Here is a 19796-nt window from a genome sequence, read left to right on the forward strand (position 1 = left end):
GCCAGACCCAGAGAGACAGTGGTCTCATGTTCTCACACATATGTTGACTTTAGTATCAAATCCATATGTTTGTGTTTCTAACGTACAAGAAACAGAAATTTCTAACCTGTAGAATTCAGGAAACTCAAGCCATTGGTGGGGAGTGATCTTAATGGAGGGTATAGTAGAATGTGAGTTTATGAAAGGGAAGATAAAAGTGCGGGAGGGGTCGGTAAGTAAAGGAAAGAGAAAAAGTCACATGGAGACCTGCTACTTTAAGAGCTTTGCGTATCATATTACAGAATTTCATGGGAGTTACCTTATAGGAGATAATGTTCCTCCCAGAAGCCATAGGTTGGTAAATACAAAACCCAGTGCCAAGTGTGGGATACCTCCTCTCAATTTAGATGCCCCAGAGACCCCAAACATTACAAGTTATTGACATGGTTCTTTGATTTGTTGGTTGGTTGGTTTGGTGTTTGGTTTGATTTGGTTGGTTGGTTGGTTGGTTGGTTGGTTGGTTTTTGAGACAGGGTTTCTTTGTATAACCCTGGCTGTTCTAGAACTAGCTCTGTACATCTCTTGGTTGCCCATCAGAAGTCACATTTTACTCTTTGAGAGATAATAAACATTGACTAATTAAGTACAGAAATAAAGGGGATAAAATCAGTGCTAACAATTAAAATAGGATAGTATTGCAATGAGTACTTAAAATTGTCAGGAAAGTCCTCTAAGAAATTGAGGGTTTGGCTGTATGTGAATGACAGACAGGATTCCAGGCATGTAAGATTTGGTATCTGTGGGAGGAGTACCTGATCTCTAAACAAAGAGTTTGTACCAAGTAAGTCCCCAGGAAAGGAGTAAACTTGATAGGAACGGAGCTTTCTATTTACTTGGCACCAAGGCTAACTATTAGCAAAATGGCATAGAATCGGCTAGGTTAGGGAGTACTTGTAAACCTGGCCAAGAAATGTAGATTCATTTTGTATAAACTGAGAATTATTTAATGGTTATCTAACATACTGTTATGTCGGCGGACACTATAAGTTCTTCATGGTGGTCATATATCCTTCTGACATGATGGCATTAAGTGATGACTCTGTTATGGTTTTAGAATATCTTTAAAATGTGTTTTCATGTTGCTGTCTTCCAAAGGAATATATTTATTTCCTCAACATTTTAATAACTTAGTTTGAGCAGCTTAATGGTGAAATAGGTTTTGTTAGTCATGGAATAAATGATGCTATGATATTTCACATATATCTGAAGATTCTTTTGTATGATTCATTTTATAGCATGTAACCATTATTAAAACATAATGAGTGTATGCAACCTATGAAGACCTTTCTTGTTGTTCTGAGGTGTGCATACAAGTATGTGTATACTTGCACAAGTGAACTTGTACATCTGCAAGTTTTATTTGGAGCAAGGAGGGCATGTAATCATTATTTTCCTCCTGCTGATGTAAGGGAAAATTCATTCCTCTAGGAAATATTAGAAGAATGTGTTTAATGCTCTTCAATTTAATTTGCTAGTATCACAATTAATACAATTAGGGTCACTTTAAATGAAACTATTAGCAAATTGACTAATTTACTTTAACAATGTCAATGTGTTCTCACAATTACATTTGCTTTAATTAGTATACAAGCTATTATTTAATAGCATACTTCACATAGAAAAATGTAGTAATGAATTCTTACCTCTATTAAAGAAAAACTTTTAATGACCTAATTTTTGTACAAGAGCTGTTAGCTATAAAGTATTGGAAGACACATGGAAAATCAGAAAGCAATACTTGCAAAAATGTAAATAAAACATTTCTTGGTAGTTTTCATGCTTGCCATTTTATGTCCTATTTATCATTGTATTTATGGTATTAAAAAGTTGTTAATAATTGTTAGGGCAGGGAATGTGTCCTGGACAGCTTTAGTAGTGTTGAGTTTAATTTTGTCTTGGCTTACTATTGCTGTAGCATTTCAATTTAAGAATATAATAAAGTCATTCTCACTTAACTACCTTAGTGGAGGAGAATATATATGTTTGTACAATATAAAATAGGCAAAATAATTCTCAAAAGGACTTCAGCTTTATATACTAATCTGGGTATTTTCTTATCTTAGAATTAAGCTTGAATTCTGGAAAAGTTCCTTGGAAGGGCATACAAAGTTTACCACTCCTGTGAGTCTCTTAAGAAAATACTTATGTTTGTTTATGGATATGGGAGTGTTTCTGTGTAAGTATATGTCACATATATGTAGGTATCTATGGTGGGCCCAAAGCACTATTAGATTCCTTAGATCTGTAACTATAGGGAGTTGTGAGCTACCTGATCTACATGCTTGGAGTGAACTCAGGTCCTTTGGACAAGCAGCATATTTATAAAAAAGATAGGATCCATATCACTGAATATAATAATTTTAAATTGAGACTCTTTGGTCTAGTTTAATCAATTCACTAAATTTCTGCTACTTTAGGTGTCTATCCTTTTTGGCCCATTACTAAGAGAAAAATGTATAAGGATGCAAATTTAAAAATAGAACATATGTAACAGGTAATTAGGTATTAAATATTTAATGAAAAATGTGAGAAACTTGGAGGATGCACAGAGAGAAAAGTTAATTGCATCTCATTCCATCTAGATTCAGAACTGTCTTTTTTTCTACTTTCTGTCAGCTTCCTTACCCTCCTTCATAACCCTCTCTTTCCTTCCATCCTGTGCCCACACCTCTTCCACAGCTCTGCTTTTTCTTTCCTTCCTCGTCTTCCCCATTACAAATTTTATCCACAATAGATTTAAATAGAGAAACATGTTGCAAGGAGGGTGCTTGTTGGTTCCCAGCTGCCTGACTGGCTTAGACCCGAAATAATCACACAGATACTGTATTAATTAAATCACTGCTTGGCCCATTAACTCTAGCTTCTTATTGGCTCTTAAATCTTAATTTAACCCATTTCTATTAATCTATGTATCGCCACGTGACTGTGGCTTACCGGCTAAAGTCCCATCCTGCTCCAAAGGGCTACATGGCTTCTCTCTTACTCTGCCCTCTTTCTCCCAGCATTCAGCCTGGCTTTCCCTACCTACCTAAGTTCTGTCCTGCTATAGGTCCAAACCAGTTTCTGTATTCATTAATGGTAATCACAGCACACACAGGGGACTGCCACATCAGAAACAGATTCCATTTATTAAAGCATTAATTGTTCTTCTATCAACCTTTGCTAGTTTATGTACTCTTTTTTATAATATTTATTTATTTATTATGTATACAATATTCTTTCTGTGTGTGTATGCCTGCAGGCCAGAAGGGGGCACCAGACCCCATTACAGATGGTTGTGAGCCTCCATATGGTTGCTGGGAATTGAACTCAGGACCTTTGGAAGATCAGGCAATGTTCTTAACCTCTGAGCCATCTCTTGTACTCTTTATTTACTTTTGAAACAGGGTCTCACTATGGGACCCTGACTGGCCTGAGACTCTCCTTGTAAAGCAGCCAGGCTTTTAACTCACAGGTGTGTCTACCTTTCCACGCCTCCTGAGTGCCAGGATTATAGGCATGAGCTAGCTCATCTGCCTTGTAGTTTTTATTCTTAACATTCTCTGTGTTTTCTGGAAAATGTCTCGAACCTTTTTGAAATAATGTCATTTGCATTTGAAATGTTTGATCTTTCTTGGAAGTCAAGATCAGTTTACCTTGGTTAGAGCTTCACCATTTCAGAAGCAATTTCCAAGCCTGTACTCTATCCCTTGCTGTTTGGATTGACTAAAAGAACACCCTAGAAGACCTCTACATCTATCTAATCACTTTTCAACAATAAGACATGGCTTCTCTTTAAAGTTCAGTGTGTTTACAGAATAGTCAATGTATTGTTGAAAGAGTAAGAAGAAACTAAAAATGGACTGAGCAGAAAAGGAACCAAAGACATTGCTTTACTGAATATGTCATTGACCTTTGTCAGAAACTAGAGAAGAAGGTACAGTACAATTCACAAGCCATATTGTTCTTTTTTGTCTTCCGGCAAACCAACTTTTGATTTCCCATGTTCTTTATTGTTTTTGTATTCTCTAGTTTCCACTATGTTTAACCTTATGTTTTTGTCTCTTTCTTTCATTTAAGGCACAGAGAGTACATCAGCTGTCCGTATATCAGAGGCCCTTAAGTTTTTAGGGTTTTTTTTTTTACTGTTTTTCCCAATTATGACATCAGGTTTCATTCTGAAAAGTAATGTTCCACATCATTTTGTAATGAAATAGTATTGCATCCCTTCCTCTTTATGTCTTTCAGGATGAACTGTAAAGGGAAGGCTTAGACATCAAGAGTGGAACTCGACTTTGGTTCTTTAAGTAATTCCAGTGAGAGAAGATATGGACAATACGTTCACATAAGAGGGACAGTTTCTTTTTTCTTTTTTTAAAAAAGAAAATAAACTATTTTTTTAATTATGCCTACCCATCCAAGTTCCCACTTCCTAACCTCCTCCCATTCGTTATACTTACCCTCCCAACCCCCATCCACTCCTCAGAAAGGGTAGGGCACATTGCTTAGGGGAAGGTCCAAGGCCTTTCCTAGTCTGTCTAGGCTGAGCAAGGTATCCATCCAAAGAGAATAGGATCCCAAAAGGCCAGTACAAGCAGTAGGGGTGAATCCTGGTGCCACTACTCTGCCCCAGCCATGCAATTGTCAGTCACATTCAGAGAAACTAGTTTGGTCCTATGCTTGCTCCTTCTGAGTCCAGCTTGTGTTGGTGAGCTCCCATTAGCTCAGGTAGACTGTTTTAGTGGGTGTACCCATCATGGTCTTGACCTCTTTGCTCATATTCTCATTCCTCCCACAACTGGACTTTGGGAGCTCAATCCAGTGCTCCAATGTGGGTCTCTGCCTCTGTTTCCATCAGTTGCTGGATGAAGGTTCTATGGTGACGTTTAAGATAGTCATCAGTCTGACTAGAGGACAAGGCCAGTTCAGGCACCCTCTCCTCTATTGCTTAGGGTCTTAGCTGGGGTCATCCTTGTGGATTCCTGGGTATTTCTCTAGAGCCAGGTTTCTTGCTAACCCCTTAATGGCTGAGGGACATTTTCTTCAACCATTCATTTTGAGAGAAACTCATGGGATAAAATTATGATTTTAAAACAGTTATTTTTGCATAAGTTCTTAATAGTTACTATGATTTTATTTAATATATAATATGACAAACTGATACAAAGGCAATGTTTATTAGTTTTTAGGTTAAATTATCTTTAATGTAGGTGTCAGGAATAATATTATAATATTTAAATATTTAGTAATGAAAATTTAACTTTATGTTAAAATTAAGATCACAAGTAATTCAGTAACATATTAAAAATAAATCTTTTGATAATCTTCCCAAATAATATATTAAATATTTGATATTTTTGTGTATTCTATTCTTAATTATTTAGGAATGATTAGTTTCATATATATATGTATGTGTGTGTGTGTGTGTGTTAATACTGTACAGCAATATGTGATGCTGTAAAATAACACATAATTTGCATATATAGCAATAAGAATTTAAAATTTGAAAAGTCATTGAACTTTGATAAGAGCAGAAATTTGGGTTATGGCTTAATCATTGAAATGTGCAGTTCTGAGTCTTGTTTTTAATCAGAGTCACTTCATATTTGTTGGGAGACAAAAGAGAATAGTTGTCATTTAATATGTTTTAGAGTCCAATCTATAAAAATAATTGAGAGTAAATGTAGAGTTTTCCAGAAAATGTTGGAAGACGAGAGGCTCAGTTTATGTAAAAAGATCCTTAAAGAATGGTTTTGAGTTGCATCATTGATTCAAAATTGAAATTCTTATTTATAATGTAATTTTAGAGGTTATATTATATTACAATTCTTTCAGAAGACTAATAGGTACTGTCTTATGAAAAAGAGATTTCATTTATTCAGATACCAGCTTTAAGGGGAAGTGATGAAACATTTACAAGCTTGGTAAATTTTGCCATTTAAACATATGCACGCCATGCACACTTACACACACATTGGGTGTATATTTATGCACAATCTGGCCTTTTAACAAAGAAAAATAAGACTATGTTTGGGCTGCCACTGGAAGGAAAAAAAACAGCTGAGACTTTAATGAACACCATACTGAGGGCATGTAGGACATAAGGCAAATTAAGTAGGTTACAAACTACACATCTTCCATTTAGATACAGAGATCTCCCCAGTCCTGACAATTAGTTGGACAGGCAAAGCAGGCAGATAGACAGAAACAGAAGGAGATCATTTGTATCAATTTGAGAAACAGAGATAGTAATGAAAGAAAATAGCCACACAGCTTTTTCCTGGTGAAGATGTTCTTTCTTCCTGTTTTCACCAAAAATAAAATACAACCTCCTTTTTTCTTTACAAATAAAGACCAAAAATAGTTTTGTTGTTGTTGTTTTGTGTTTTAGAAAAGATGTTCTGAACACTTAAAGAAATGTTAGTCATAGTAATGTGATAGCATTGTTTAAACTCTAAATATGAGTTTTCTGTTCTGGAAAACCCTTTCAAAGTATAGGAGTTTTAGCTGTGAAAACCTGAATACATTAATGATGACAAAGAAGTTCCAGAATGAGGCAACCTTCCCTTTGTTTCTTTTGTAACATTTCTTTGTGAAGCAAACACAAATGTTGCAGGGCCATTTTAATTTGCCCCTCATAACTGAATAATTCTTTGTTATTATTTACATCATTTTTAATTATATTTTATTATTTAAAGAAAACTGTATGGGAAACATTTACATATTTGCTTAGTGTATGTGACTACATTCTAAAATGTGTTACTCATGTTTAGGGTTTGAATTTTTTTTTCTACAAAATCAAGTCCTTTTCAGCTTTCAGAGAAAGTATATATTCCAAGATCATTTACTTTGTATCTTAAAACATAAAAAAAAAAAATAATTTGTTTGCCAAAACAGAAACAGTTGAAATATTTTCGGGTAATACTTTTTTCAACCTTATGATGATTTGGATTGCTACATTTTTGAACATTATTTTTATGGGAATTTTGATTTTCTCTTTATGTGTTTTCTCTGTGTTGTGTGTGACTTATGGGAATATCAGCAGGTGCACATGCCCATGTCCTTGCATGTGGAGAGTAGAGGATGACTTTGTGTTCCTCTCTTTGTTTCTTCTGCCTTATTCTCCCACCACTGGACCTGGAGCTCATGGTTGAAGTTAGCCTGGTTGACCCGTTAGCTTCTGGATCTCCCAGTCTCCATCTCTGTGATCATAGGTGCGCACTGCCTTCCAGAGCTTTGGATGTGGGCCCTGAGGGTGTGAGCTTAGGTTTGTTTGCTTGCGCAGAAGTTGCTGTTGCCTACTGACCTGTCTCCTCCTTCCTCAGAATTTAATCTAAAAAATTATATTTGCTTCAGAAAAGGGTTGTGGTACAGTTTGAGACATTAATCTATAAATGACTTTTTGTTTGATCTTGTAAGAAGGAAATAAGAGGGACGTCTTTTTAATGTGTTATTTTATAGTACTTTAAAATAGAACTTTGTAAATTTTAGTATTTTTTCATAGAATGTTTCCTGAAGTACACATTTAAATATTTTACACTTTTAGTTTATAGATGTTTGCAAAACGGCTTTTATGAGTTCAGTGTCTTAAAAGAAGTAATACATGTTTGGCATATATACATGACACTATTATTTCATGCTGTCAGTAAATAGTGTACTCGTTATCTTTGTTTCCACAGCACACATTCTCTGAACTAAATAAAAAAATGAAAAAAAAATTACTCTGGGGCTAGCTCTGGCTGCTCTTCCAGAGGACTTGGGTTCAATTTCTAGCACCCAATTGGCAGTGCACAACCATCCTTAATTCCAGTTTCTGACATCCCCACACAGACATACATGCAGTCAAAACACCAATGCACATAAAATAAAAATAACGAATAAATAAAAGAAAGAATTCACTCTGATTCATGACAAAATAAGTCCTCCAGCGCTCTCACTCATTGTTGGCTTTGTTCTGTGTCAGCATCATGGCTGAATATTAAGTTAAATGAGTGACTGGGCCATAGTTTCATCGCCTACCAAACCACTTAGCATTAAGTTTCATAAGAGAGTCAGCACTTCATGAGAACAAAAAGTGAAGTTTCACGAGGCTTACTGTTGACCCCTGTCAAAGTAATTAAGTGAGGGGTAGTGGTACATGCCATTAATCCCAGCACTCTGAATGCAAAGGCAGATAGGTGGTATCTACCAAAGGCAGGTTAGTTTGAGGCTAACCTGTTCCACCAATGTATCTGTGAGTTTGTGGCAGGCCTGGCCTACATAGTGAGTGTCAGGACAGCCAGGCCTATGTAGAGAGACCCTGGCTAAAACAAACAAACAGCCAATAGTTATCATTATATTCAATGAGGAAAAATAGAAGTTTTCTAATATCTAACAGGCTGTGGACTGACCCTACCTGCTACTGACCGAAGATAGGTACAAACGTAGCCCAATACAAATTGTAAATTTGCACATTATTATATTTGAATAAAATTATTTTTTATGATTTGGTTGTACATTCCTAAACTTTGCAAATGACAATTTATCATTGCAATGTCAGAGGGCTTGATGTGCTTTCTAGAACAAGAGAAGGATGCCTCTTTATCACTTTCTTTTATCCTTGAAAGACTTAGATCCACTCAGGCAGGGAAAGAATTTAATGCCCTTTTGGTTTTGAAGACTGAAAAAGATTAAGGCAAATTATCCTTCATCTTTTAGATTGCATGGCTGTTGATAGTTGTTGAAGTGAGAATGTTCTCCACAGACTCATGCATTTGAACGTTTGGTCCCTAGTTGGTCTGTTGGGAGATCCTATGGAGGTGTGTCCTTGCTGGAATATGTAATCACTGTGGGCAGGCTAATGCATTTAAAGTTGCGCACCACCCCAGTTTGCTCTCTCTGCTTTGTGCTTGTGATTGAGATGAGCTCTCAGCTTCCTGTTCCTGCCACCATGTCTGCTACTTGCTGTCATACCTCCCTGGCATGAGAGGCTCTCATCCCTAGGGAACACTAAACCCAGATAAACCCTTTGTTCCCTAAGCTGCCTTGGTTGAGGTGTTCTGTCACAGCAACAGATAAGTGACTAATATTCATATGTATAGAGATCACCAGAAACTCCACACACATTAAAAACCATACAAACTGATGTGGGAATTTATCAAAGCTGCATGTACAAAATTTAACATGCATACACCAGTAACATCTTAATTTACTAGTAAGTAATTAAACAAAATTCCAAAGATTGCATTTAGCTGGGCGGGGGTGGCACTTTTATGCTTTAATCCCAGCACTCAGGAGACAGAGACAGGCTGATCTTTGTGAGTTTGAGGCCACCCTGATGTACAGAGCTAGTTTCAGTACAGGCTCTAAAGTACAGAGAAATCCTGCCGTTAAAAAAAAAAATTAAATAGCTACACAAACAAAAACATTTAGAACTAAATATAAGTTAGGATTTGAAGATTAATACAAACAAAACTATGAAATTATGAGCATTAGAAATTGAATGGGACTGAGAATAGTGAAAAAGATTGATTTTATGTATTGAAAGGTTCAATAACATTGGAATTTCAATATTACCTCTATGTACTCTACAAATTCTATATAGTATATATTTAATAGCAACTAGAACTAGAAAAGTACTCATAAAATTTGTATGGGACATGCATACACCACACACACACACACCAATATACACCCCAGTAGCCCAAACCATCTTTAAACAAATAGAACAGTACAGATGAGAGTCCATTTTACATATATGACAAAGCTATCATAATCTAAGCAACATTGGATTTCATAAACATAGCCAGAAGGTGCTAGAAATATAGTTTAGTGAGTGAAGTGCCTGTAAAAGGACTTGGGATTGATTTCTTGAACCCATGTTAAGGGGAAACAAAATCCCAACAAGATATTCCATGCTTTGTGCTTATAATCATCATGCCAGAGACTTGGGGAAAGAGGGATTCCTGTGGCCCATCACCCAAACAGACTGTCATACTTGACAGTTCCAGACATTCAGAAGCACATGGGGTTGGTGGTGCTTGACAACTGAAGAATGGAAAGTTAAGGTTGTCTTCGGGTTTCTGCATACATACCTATACAGACATGTGCACTCACACACATATGAATCCACAAAAATAGCCATGTGGATATGCTGGATTGTTTTATATCCATGTGACACAAGCTAGAGTCATCTGACAGGAAGGAACCACAATTTTGACAACTCTATAAGATCATGCTATAGGTAGGCTGATAGGACCTTTTCTTAATTAGTGATTGATGCATGAGAGCCCTGCCCTTTGTGGGTTTAATAAGAAAGCAAGCTGAGCAAGCCCTGTGGAGCAAGCCAGTAAGAAGCACTCCTTCATGGCTTGTATATCAGCTTCTCCCTTTAGTTTCCTGCCGTTTGAGTTCATATCCTGACTTCCTTCAGTGATGAACAGTGCTGTCTAAGCCAAATAAACCCTTTCCTCCCCAAGTTGCTTTGGTCATGGTGTTTCATCACAGCAATAGTAGCCCTAACTAAGGCAGAGTAGGTAAGTGAAACAAACTAAGAGAGTTTAGCATTAAAAGCACACACCTGCAACCAAGTATTTTCAACAGATGCCAGGGAGTTGATGGCCATTAATATAAAATATAATGGGCATAAAACCTCAGCAGCAGAAAGAAACTATTTCAAAAAAGAAAATGAAATCACATTTATAATCAGCATTTGATTTGACATAGACTTTTTTTTCACACAGTGGCCAAGAGGTATGGAAAAATGTTCAACATCATCAGTCCTCAGGGAAAGGAAAGTCAAAACTGCGATAGAAAAACCTCATGAAAATGGCTTATATCAATAAACATTAAACATGGCAATCCAGATTAGTAAGCGAATAAAGAGAATTCCTACATACTTTTTGTGAGAATGCAAATCAAAAAAAAAAAAAAAACCTTTTGCAAAACCTATACCTTCAGTGTGATCCAGCATTCCCACTGCTGGGTGTTTATCCAAAGGAAAAGAAGTGAGTCTGTCCAAAAGACATCTACCCAATGTATAGTGACACACATCTTTAATCTCAGCACTCTGGAGGCTGGGCCAGGCTTTCTCTGGTAGAGAGCAGCCTGCTCTACATAGTGAGTTCCAGGACCGCCAGAGTTACATAGTGTGAATCTCAAAACAAAAACATAAAAAGAGATACCTACCTTCTGTTCTTATATCTGTCTGCTGGTGCTATACACCTCCCAGTATTTCACTCATAAATAAAACATTCTACCATTCTGACATGGATAAACCTGAAGATTATGGTGTTAAAGTAAGGAAGCCAGGCACTAAAATGAGGGTACACCTGGTCATACTGATAAAGGGATCTTTAAAAAAAAAAAAAAGTTCTCAAAGCAGTTCAGCTGAAGACGATAGCTAAGAGTGAAGACTGCAGAAGCACTGGGTAACAAGCTAAACTGTAGTTAGAAACAAGAGGATATGATGTGTCATTGCACTACTAATGACTTGATCAACAATATGTGTATATTTTTAAAGATATAGTAAAGGTTTTTGAGGTTTTCCTTATAAATACTTCACATTGTTTATGAGCATATATGTAAGTATAACACTTCACCATTGTAACATGTATTTGTATATATAGTACCTAATAAATATGTCCAATTCAAATAGTGAAAAACAAAATTCAAAGCGCATGACATTTTTTTTAAAATTTGTAATTCTGTGTTTCTCTGTGTACAAATGTGTTGTCAGAGGTTTCTGTCCTGCCTGGTTCCCAAAGAAATCACACAGAGGTCTACATTAATTATAAACTGGTTTGTCTAGTATCTCAGGCTTCTTATTACTTCTTATTTTAGCCCAAAATTCTGGTCTGTGTTAGTCACGTGGCTTGGTACCTTTTTCGGCAAAGCAGTCACATCTTTCTCCCTCTGAGCTGAGTCACGACTGGAGACTGACCTTCCCTCGCCCAGAATTCTCCTTTTCTTATTGTTCTGCCTCTACTCCCTGCCTGGCTTAAACTCTGAACTCTCTTTAGCCCACAAAACATTTAAAAGTATGTGTGTGTGTGTGTCTGTCTAAGTCTTTCGATAGCCATGTGTGTGTGTATATGTGCACACGCGTGTGCATGTGTGTGCGCGTGTGCATGTGTCTGAGTCTTCTGATATCCCTGAATCTGCATTTGAGAACAACCTGAATAGGGTGCTGAGAACTAAACTTGCTGCTTGAAGGGCGCTAGCACTCTTAACTCCTGAACTTGAAGGACGCTAGCACTCTTAACTCCTGAACTTGAAGGACGCTAGCACTCTTAACTCCTGAACTTGAAGGACGCTAGCATTCTTAACTCCTGAACTTGAAGGACGCTAGCACTCTTAACTCCTGAACTTGAAGGACGCTAGCACTCTTAACTCCTGAACTTGAAGGATGGCTAGCACTCTTAACTCCTGAACTTGAAGGATGGCTAGCACTCTTAACTCCTGAACTTGAAGGATGGCTAGCACTCTTAACTCCTGAACTTGAAGGATGGCTAGCACTCTTAACTCCTGAACTTGAAGGATGGCTAGCACTCTTAACTCATGCACTTGAAGGACGCTAGCACTCTTAACTCCTGAACTTGAAGGATGGCTAGCACTCTTAACTCCTGAACTTGAAGGATGGCTAGCACTCTTAACTCCTGAACTTGAAGGACGCTAGCACTCTTAACTCCTGAACTTGAAGGATGGCTAGCACTCTTAACTCCTGAACTTGAAGGATGGCTAGCACTCTTAACTCCTGAACTTGAAGGACGCTAGCACTCTTAACTCCTGAACTTTGGGTCCTCTAAGAAATTTTAAAAACAAGAACTCACTGTGTATCAATATATGATGATAATGGCTTATTGACTCACAGAATACACCAATGTAAAGGATAAAAAGACTAAGTAGACCCACACATAAATGGAAATTAAAATTGGCAATTCAGATCAACAGTGAAAGAATGAGCATTCAATAACAGCGCTTAGCACGACTAATTTTTCCATGTGAGGAGAAATGGAAATGAATGGATCTTCCATATAATCTTAGACTACTGACCCCTCTTAAATTAAAATTCAATACAACATAAGCAGTTTTACACCATAAGAAGAAGAAATCATATAGACTTGATAAAGATGGGGCACTTAGAACTAACAAGTATGCCATCTAGAGCCTATGTCAAATGTATATTATTTTAGGAAAAGTGAAGAACTCATATGTAGTTAGCTGTAAGAGAATTATGTAATGACCGTAAATACATAAAAATGTAAATTTGAAGTCTGGCATGATAGCCCATGGCTTTATTCCTACCACTGGTTTTGGAGGGGCAGGTGGATCTCTGAGTTCAAAGCCAGCTGGATCTACAGAGGAAGTTCCAGGATAGCCAGGACTACACAGAGAAACCTTGTCTGAGTTCAGGGGATATATGATATATTGGAGTTATATATTACTTTTGGAAGTTAAAAACATTACATTACCATTTTGCAAGTGCTTAGAGGAAAATTGAATATATCCCTAAGATGGCGCACTTTTATTCTTAGAAAATAAACAGGGAAGATCTTCAAGAATTTTAAGAACCCCACTGGTTTTGTTTTAGTAACAGAATGCTCGAAGCAGTTCATGTGTCCTGCTGCACTATAAGGAATAAGTAAATAGTGATGAAATTATACGTTAAGACCGTAAAGTGAAAAAACTATGTAATTCCACAAAATCATATGTATGATACCAAAATTATGAAGATACATGTTGTGAAATGTTAGTTGAAGATACGTCACATTTGTTTATGCTGTGGAACATTTATTTAATGATGCAAAGGTGTGTTACATTCATTTATGTTTCATTGATTTCACTCTGTGAAGCTGTGCTACCCTCCATGTCTAAAACACCTGATTGGTCTAATAAAGAACTGCTTGGCCAATAGCTAAGCAGGTTTGAGAAATAGGTGGGGCTGGCAGGCAGAGAGAATAAATAGGAGGAGAAATCTTGGAAGAGATGATCAAGAATTGAGAAGAGGAAAAGGAGAGGAGGACATCAGGGGCTAGCAACTCAAGTATACAGCAAGTCATGGATTAAGAAGTTAAGAAAGATATATAGAGCAGAGAAAGATAAAAGCCCAGAGATAAAAAGCAGACAGAACAATTCTAGCTAAGAAAAGCTGGCAAGCAACAAACCAGGATAAAGCTGGGAATTCATAAGAAAAAAATAAGTCTCTTTATGATTATTTGGGAATTTGATAGCAGACTTCACAAATAGAAAGAGTAAAAAACAACAAACAACATATATGTATATAGTATAAAATTACATTAATATAAAGTTGAAAAGCACCAAAAGTATATAATATGTTGCTCATGAATGAATGCATGTGTACTACAGCTAAAGAAGAGCAAAACCCAATAACTTGCTTTTGGCCCAGTGACTAGTCAGTAAAGGGACACTCATGAGATTTGCTATTTATTAATAATATTTTATTTCTTAAGCACAATGAATTCTAGTGAATTAAGAAATTTCACTATAAAATCTTGTTAATTAGCATAAAATTGTTTAGACTTGGATAATAAATGGATACTTGAAGTAAAATATATCTGCAACACATAACTACTAAAGTTGGGCCTGGAGAGATGCTGCAGCCATTCAGAGCACTAGCTACTCTTGCAAAACACCCACATTATTGTTCACAACCCTCTGTAACTCCAGTTCCAAGAGTTCTTGTGCCTCTTATCACCTCCTCGGATACTGCACCATGTGATGAATATACATACATGTGGACACATACATATCAAATAAAATTAAATAAACAGGCAGGGCCTATTGGTGCATGACTTTAATCCCAGCATTTGGGAGATAGAGGCATGAAGCTCTCTGGGTGCTTCAGGCCATCCTGGTCTACATAGTGAGTTCCAGGATAGTCAGCTCTATGTAATGAGATCATGCCCTACAAAATAAGAAGTGCATACATGCATATTTATAAAAAAGAATTAAAATACTATCATATCCTTGAGCAAGATGGTTTAGATTTTTATAGAGACTGAAGACTCTCCACATTGTGCAGGATAAGAGATAAATGCAGATTCCTACCTTTTGGTATTAAATAGCTGTCTAGAGTGTTATTAGAGCTAGAAACATATAAAACCATTTACACTGGGGAGGCTGTGTGTGAAGGAGGACTGTAGCTTTTCATTCCTTCTGAGTGGTGATGGCATGTAGGGTCCTTTACTTTTTTTTTTTTTTTTGGAGATATTTACCTAGCACAGAGTTTATGATTCTGATGCTCTGTGAATGTAAAACCTTGAGGCAAAAATAACTGAAAGCTGACAGCAAGTAAGTGATGGAACATTTGTGACCATGTAAGTAGAATAAGCTTCAATACCTGGGTTCAATGCCTTTGTATTGAGATTTCAGGTAACATCAGGGGTTGGGAATGGTTGGCATGCCCATGTGTATGTGGGGGTCACTGGAGAGTTTTGTGACTTTGTGTCTCTCCTTCCACTTCTACATAGGCTTTGGGGATTGAGCCCTGGCCATCAGGTTTGTGGGACCATCTAACAGGCCCCCAGTAAATGCATTTTATGAGTTACAGAAGACATACATTTCCAAAATGTAATTTACTGCTTAATAATTATATGTAGAATGACTTTATTTGGTGTCTAAGAAATGCCATTATACCAGTTTGTTTTAATACTTCCTGAGGTAGAATCTTTGGTGTTAGTTTCTCAGGTGTACTCCAGAGGCTTAAGCTCTTTCCTTGAAGGAAGGAAGACAAGAGTGATATTTAGCCACTGATGTTAATCATAGATGAGAGACAACTTTTCAGGAATATTCTTACACTAACATTTAGCTCCATATTTAGAGAAAAAAAAGAGACTGTTATGTTCAAGAATGACACAAATAATAGAATCCCTGGCAGAACACAACTGCTCTTCCTCACAAAGCCTAGAAAAGTGTATTTGTCAGCTTACAGGAATTGCATCCTTACTTACTTTGAAGGGATAGTGATATATTCTATAACTGTTAATGTATTTGAAATATTTACAAGCAGTTCACATGCAATTTAAGTATAAAATGTGATGCAGGAGAATTGTCTGTATTCTGTCAATCATATTTTAATAAAACGCTGATTGGCCAGGCAGGCAGTATAGGCGGGAAAACCAGACAGGTTTTCCCTGTCTGGTAGACAGATAGAGGTGATGCAATGAGAACAGGAGAATTCTGGGAAGCAGGGAGGTTCCTCTGCCACTCCTTTGCAGACCACCGAAGAGGCAGCATGTAACTTGCCCAGCTGAGAAAGGTATGGAGCCATGTGCTAACATAGATAATGATAATGGATTAATGTAAGTTACAAGGACTAATAAGAAGCCTGACCTAATGGGCCAATCAGTTTATAATCTTGTGGAGTCTTGTGCGTGATTTTCTTTGCGCTTGCCAGTTGTGGGGTACTGGGCAGGACAGAAACCCCAACAAACCGGCCGTCATGTTAAAAAAATGGGTAGATTTAATATGGAAAATATATTACTAATACCTTTTATATTGGTTACATGCAGTTATAGTAGTAAAATACCATTAAAATTAGCTTTATCTTTAAAAAAAATCATCTTTTTAAAAAACCAAATTGTCAAACATTTGAAGGAAAATAACCACTGTGTTTCTTTCTGCACTTTAGGGGACACAGTTCACAATGCCTCTAATGACAGTAGTTACCAAGTCTTCATCTGTTCTTACCTGGTAGCCCTCTGGTTAGATTATTTCTGAAGGATAACTATTTTCCTTTTTTTTTATTGTTAAGATGTATTCAAATAGATTTTAATGGACAGATTGTTCAATAGAAAATGCTTACTCACTACACAGTGTATGTGCCTCTGTCTCCTGAAAATCAGAGCTCTTTCTTCCTTAGTCTGCGTTTACTTATGGCACATTTAGCTTTCAACTGTTTTTGCTTTTAGATGTAGAACTTTTAATACATTGTTGAGTTTCATTCATATTGTCCATGTATGATGCAAAGAACTTGTCTATTCTAAGTCATTGTTAAGCAGAAAAACATGAAAAAGGACCTAGTTTCTCCTTTTGCCCATAGCAAAATAAATAGTGGAACTTACGAAGAACAAAGATAAACTGAGTTTGTGATGACACCTTTTTCCCTCAATGTTTCAACTCAGAATTCTGTCCAGATGAATGAGTAAATTGTTTATTTTCAAAAGTTGCATTTGCCAGTGTAATTCTGTCAACCTTGTATTTCCAAATGTGAACACATAAGTGATGGGTTTTGCAAAGGATATGGAGTACGAAAATGTGCCTTGAGTGTGTCAACACAGGAGAACCTCTTCTTAGCTCTCAATGTTATGTCAGCTTAACTGTTAGCTCAGTTTCTTTGGGAGAAAACTTAAGAATGAAGTACAAAATGTCATTTTCCCTCTCATTACACATTGCTGTGAAGTTTATTCCAAAATTAAGAATAAACTTAGGAGAAACTTATTAGGGGGCCAAAGTGATTCAGCTAACACATTTGTTTCAGGTTATTCATAAAAGGCGTGCTTTTAAATTTTTAAGTTGAAGATAGTATTATTAAGTAAAAGAAACCAATTATTTGTCTAGAAATAGATATTTCCATGTTTATTATGGTAAATTCTCATCAGATTCATTTTATTGATCATAGGCCAGGACAGTTGTTCAGGTTAATGGGGGGGGGGAACATAATTGAAGTATAGTTCAGGATATTCCACATCTGTTTCTCAGTAACGAAGTCTTACTGTATACGCAATCTCAGTGCTAAATCATGGTCTTTTATTCTTGTCATATAGTATTTTTTAAACATTGTAGATAGTTCACATTAAGTGGGTAATTATTACTTTTGAGGAGAAAGCATAACTGTGGAAATAGTTGATTACTCTGTTCATCTATTATTTTGGAGAAATACCTGCCTTAAGTATGCATTTAAGTTCATCCTGAAAATAACTTGCTTGTCAGGTATTTCAAGGCAGATAACCGTGGCCAGAGTATAAAGTGAGAGAAAGGACTATCAGAGAATGAATGGAGGAGAATAGTTCCGTGTGAAAATGGAAGAATTGCAGAGTAGATTAAAATGATAGATTATGAGAGCTGTGCTGCTGTGTAGGTGTGAGAAGTAAGTGACTGAAAAGAGACATAGTTTGTTTTCCTACTGCAGTTCAGTATAAACAGAGAGGAATAAGGGGCATCAAAAATGAGATGAGTAGCTGAAGTCCTTATAGAAAACACTTTTTCTTTTGTTTAGTGAAATATTCCCATTCTGTATGTGATATATTCTAATAAAGATTAAAGAGTAAGTTGTGTTTAAGAGATCAGGTCATCGTAACTCATTGACATTAGGCCACATAACTGAATGATGTCTTCTTTCAGTAAAATACATCAAATGAGATCAACAATTATGACTCATAAACATGCCTTGCAGGCATAAAACAGCAGGGAATTAGCATGTGAGGCTGATAAATATGCATGTAAATAAGCTCCCAAAGGAATAACATGGGTTTGATTGATAGGTTTAGAATTGGAACATATGTAAACCCCTTTATTCCTCATTCTGGTGTAGCTAAGGAAGGATACATTTTACTTGTTAAAAAGTTTCAGTAACTTTGTAAATCTTAATACCACATCTGGTTTGTTGTTGTTGTTGTTGTTGTTGTTATTTTCCTTGTATATGTCACTTGTAAGATTAATTGAATTGTCTTCAGGCTGCATAGCCTACACATAAACTAAGTGGTAGAATATGTGAATGAATGGCTATGCATGTGAGACTAGAAATGGGATAAAGTAAGAGTTCTGGGGAAATTTGCTTCTGCATTATGAACTGATGTGTATGAACTGTGTATGTGTATTCTTCCAAAAGAATCTCTTTTGGAAATGTGGCTTTGACATAGCAGATGACTTTGGCTTTCTCGATATGCTTTATGTCCTTATATAATTTTTCTCTTAATTATCTGATAAGTAGGCTTTGTTTGAGTTAGGGCTCTATTGCTGTGAAGAGACACAATGACCACAACAACTCTTGTAAAGGAAATCATTTAATTGTCGTGGCGACTTGCAGATCAGAGGTTCAGTCCATTATCATCATGGTTAGACATGACAGTGTGTAGGCAGACATGATATTGGAGAAGTAGCTGAGAGTTGTACATTTTGCAGCCAACAGGAAGTAATCTGTCAGACTGGGTAGTAGCTTGAACATATGTGAGACCTTATGGCCCACCTTCACAGTGACACATTTTCTCCAACAAGACCACACCTGCTCCAACAAGGCCACACCTGCTAACAGTACCACTCTGTTGTCTGAGTTTCTGTCCTGCCTGATTCTCGCAATCGTTAAGTTCCAAAGAAATCACACAGAAGTCTACATTAGTTATAAACTGATTGGCCCATTAGCTCAGGCTTCTTATTAACTCTTATAACTTATATTAGCCCATTATTCTTGTCTGTGCTAGCCACATGGCTTGGTACCTTATCAGCAGAATTACCTGTTCTCTTTGATGCACCTCTTCTTCCTGTCTGGTTGTCCCGCCTATACTTCCTGCCTGGCTACTGGCCAATCAGTATTTATTTAAAATATAATTGACAGAATACAGACCATTGTCCCACACCACCATTCCTTTTGGGGGCTAATTTCTTTCAAACCACCAGAAGCTTACTCTAGTACTGCAACTCAGCCTATGAGCTGTTTTGGAAATCTAGTAGAAAGTAGGTGTTCTGGTTGCAGTCAGCAATCAGGGTTACTTTTGTTATCAGTACCTACAAGCTGCAGGTAACTGTGTAAACTCTTTGTTCTTCCTGTGAAATCCAACTCA

At 36.7% G+C, this 19796-nt stretch overlaps 1 protein-coding gene across 1 annotated transcript in view; it reads left to right on the plus strand.

Annotated features, from left to right (window-relative positions):
• Window positions 1-19796, plus strand: part of Tbc1d5 (TBC1 domain family member 5) — a 438360-nt gene that overhangs the window by 163113 nt on the left and 255451 nt on the right. The window lies entirely within an intron of this gene.

This window comes from Myodes glareolus, chromosome 18 (genome assembly GCF_982192425.1).
Source record: "Myodes glareolus chromosome 18, mMyoGla1.1, whole genome shotgun sequence".
In the NCBI taxonomy this organism is placed as follows: domain Eukaryota; kingdom Metazoa; phylum Chordata; class Mammalia; order Rodentia; family Cricetidae; genus Myodes; species Myodes glareolus.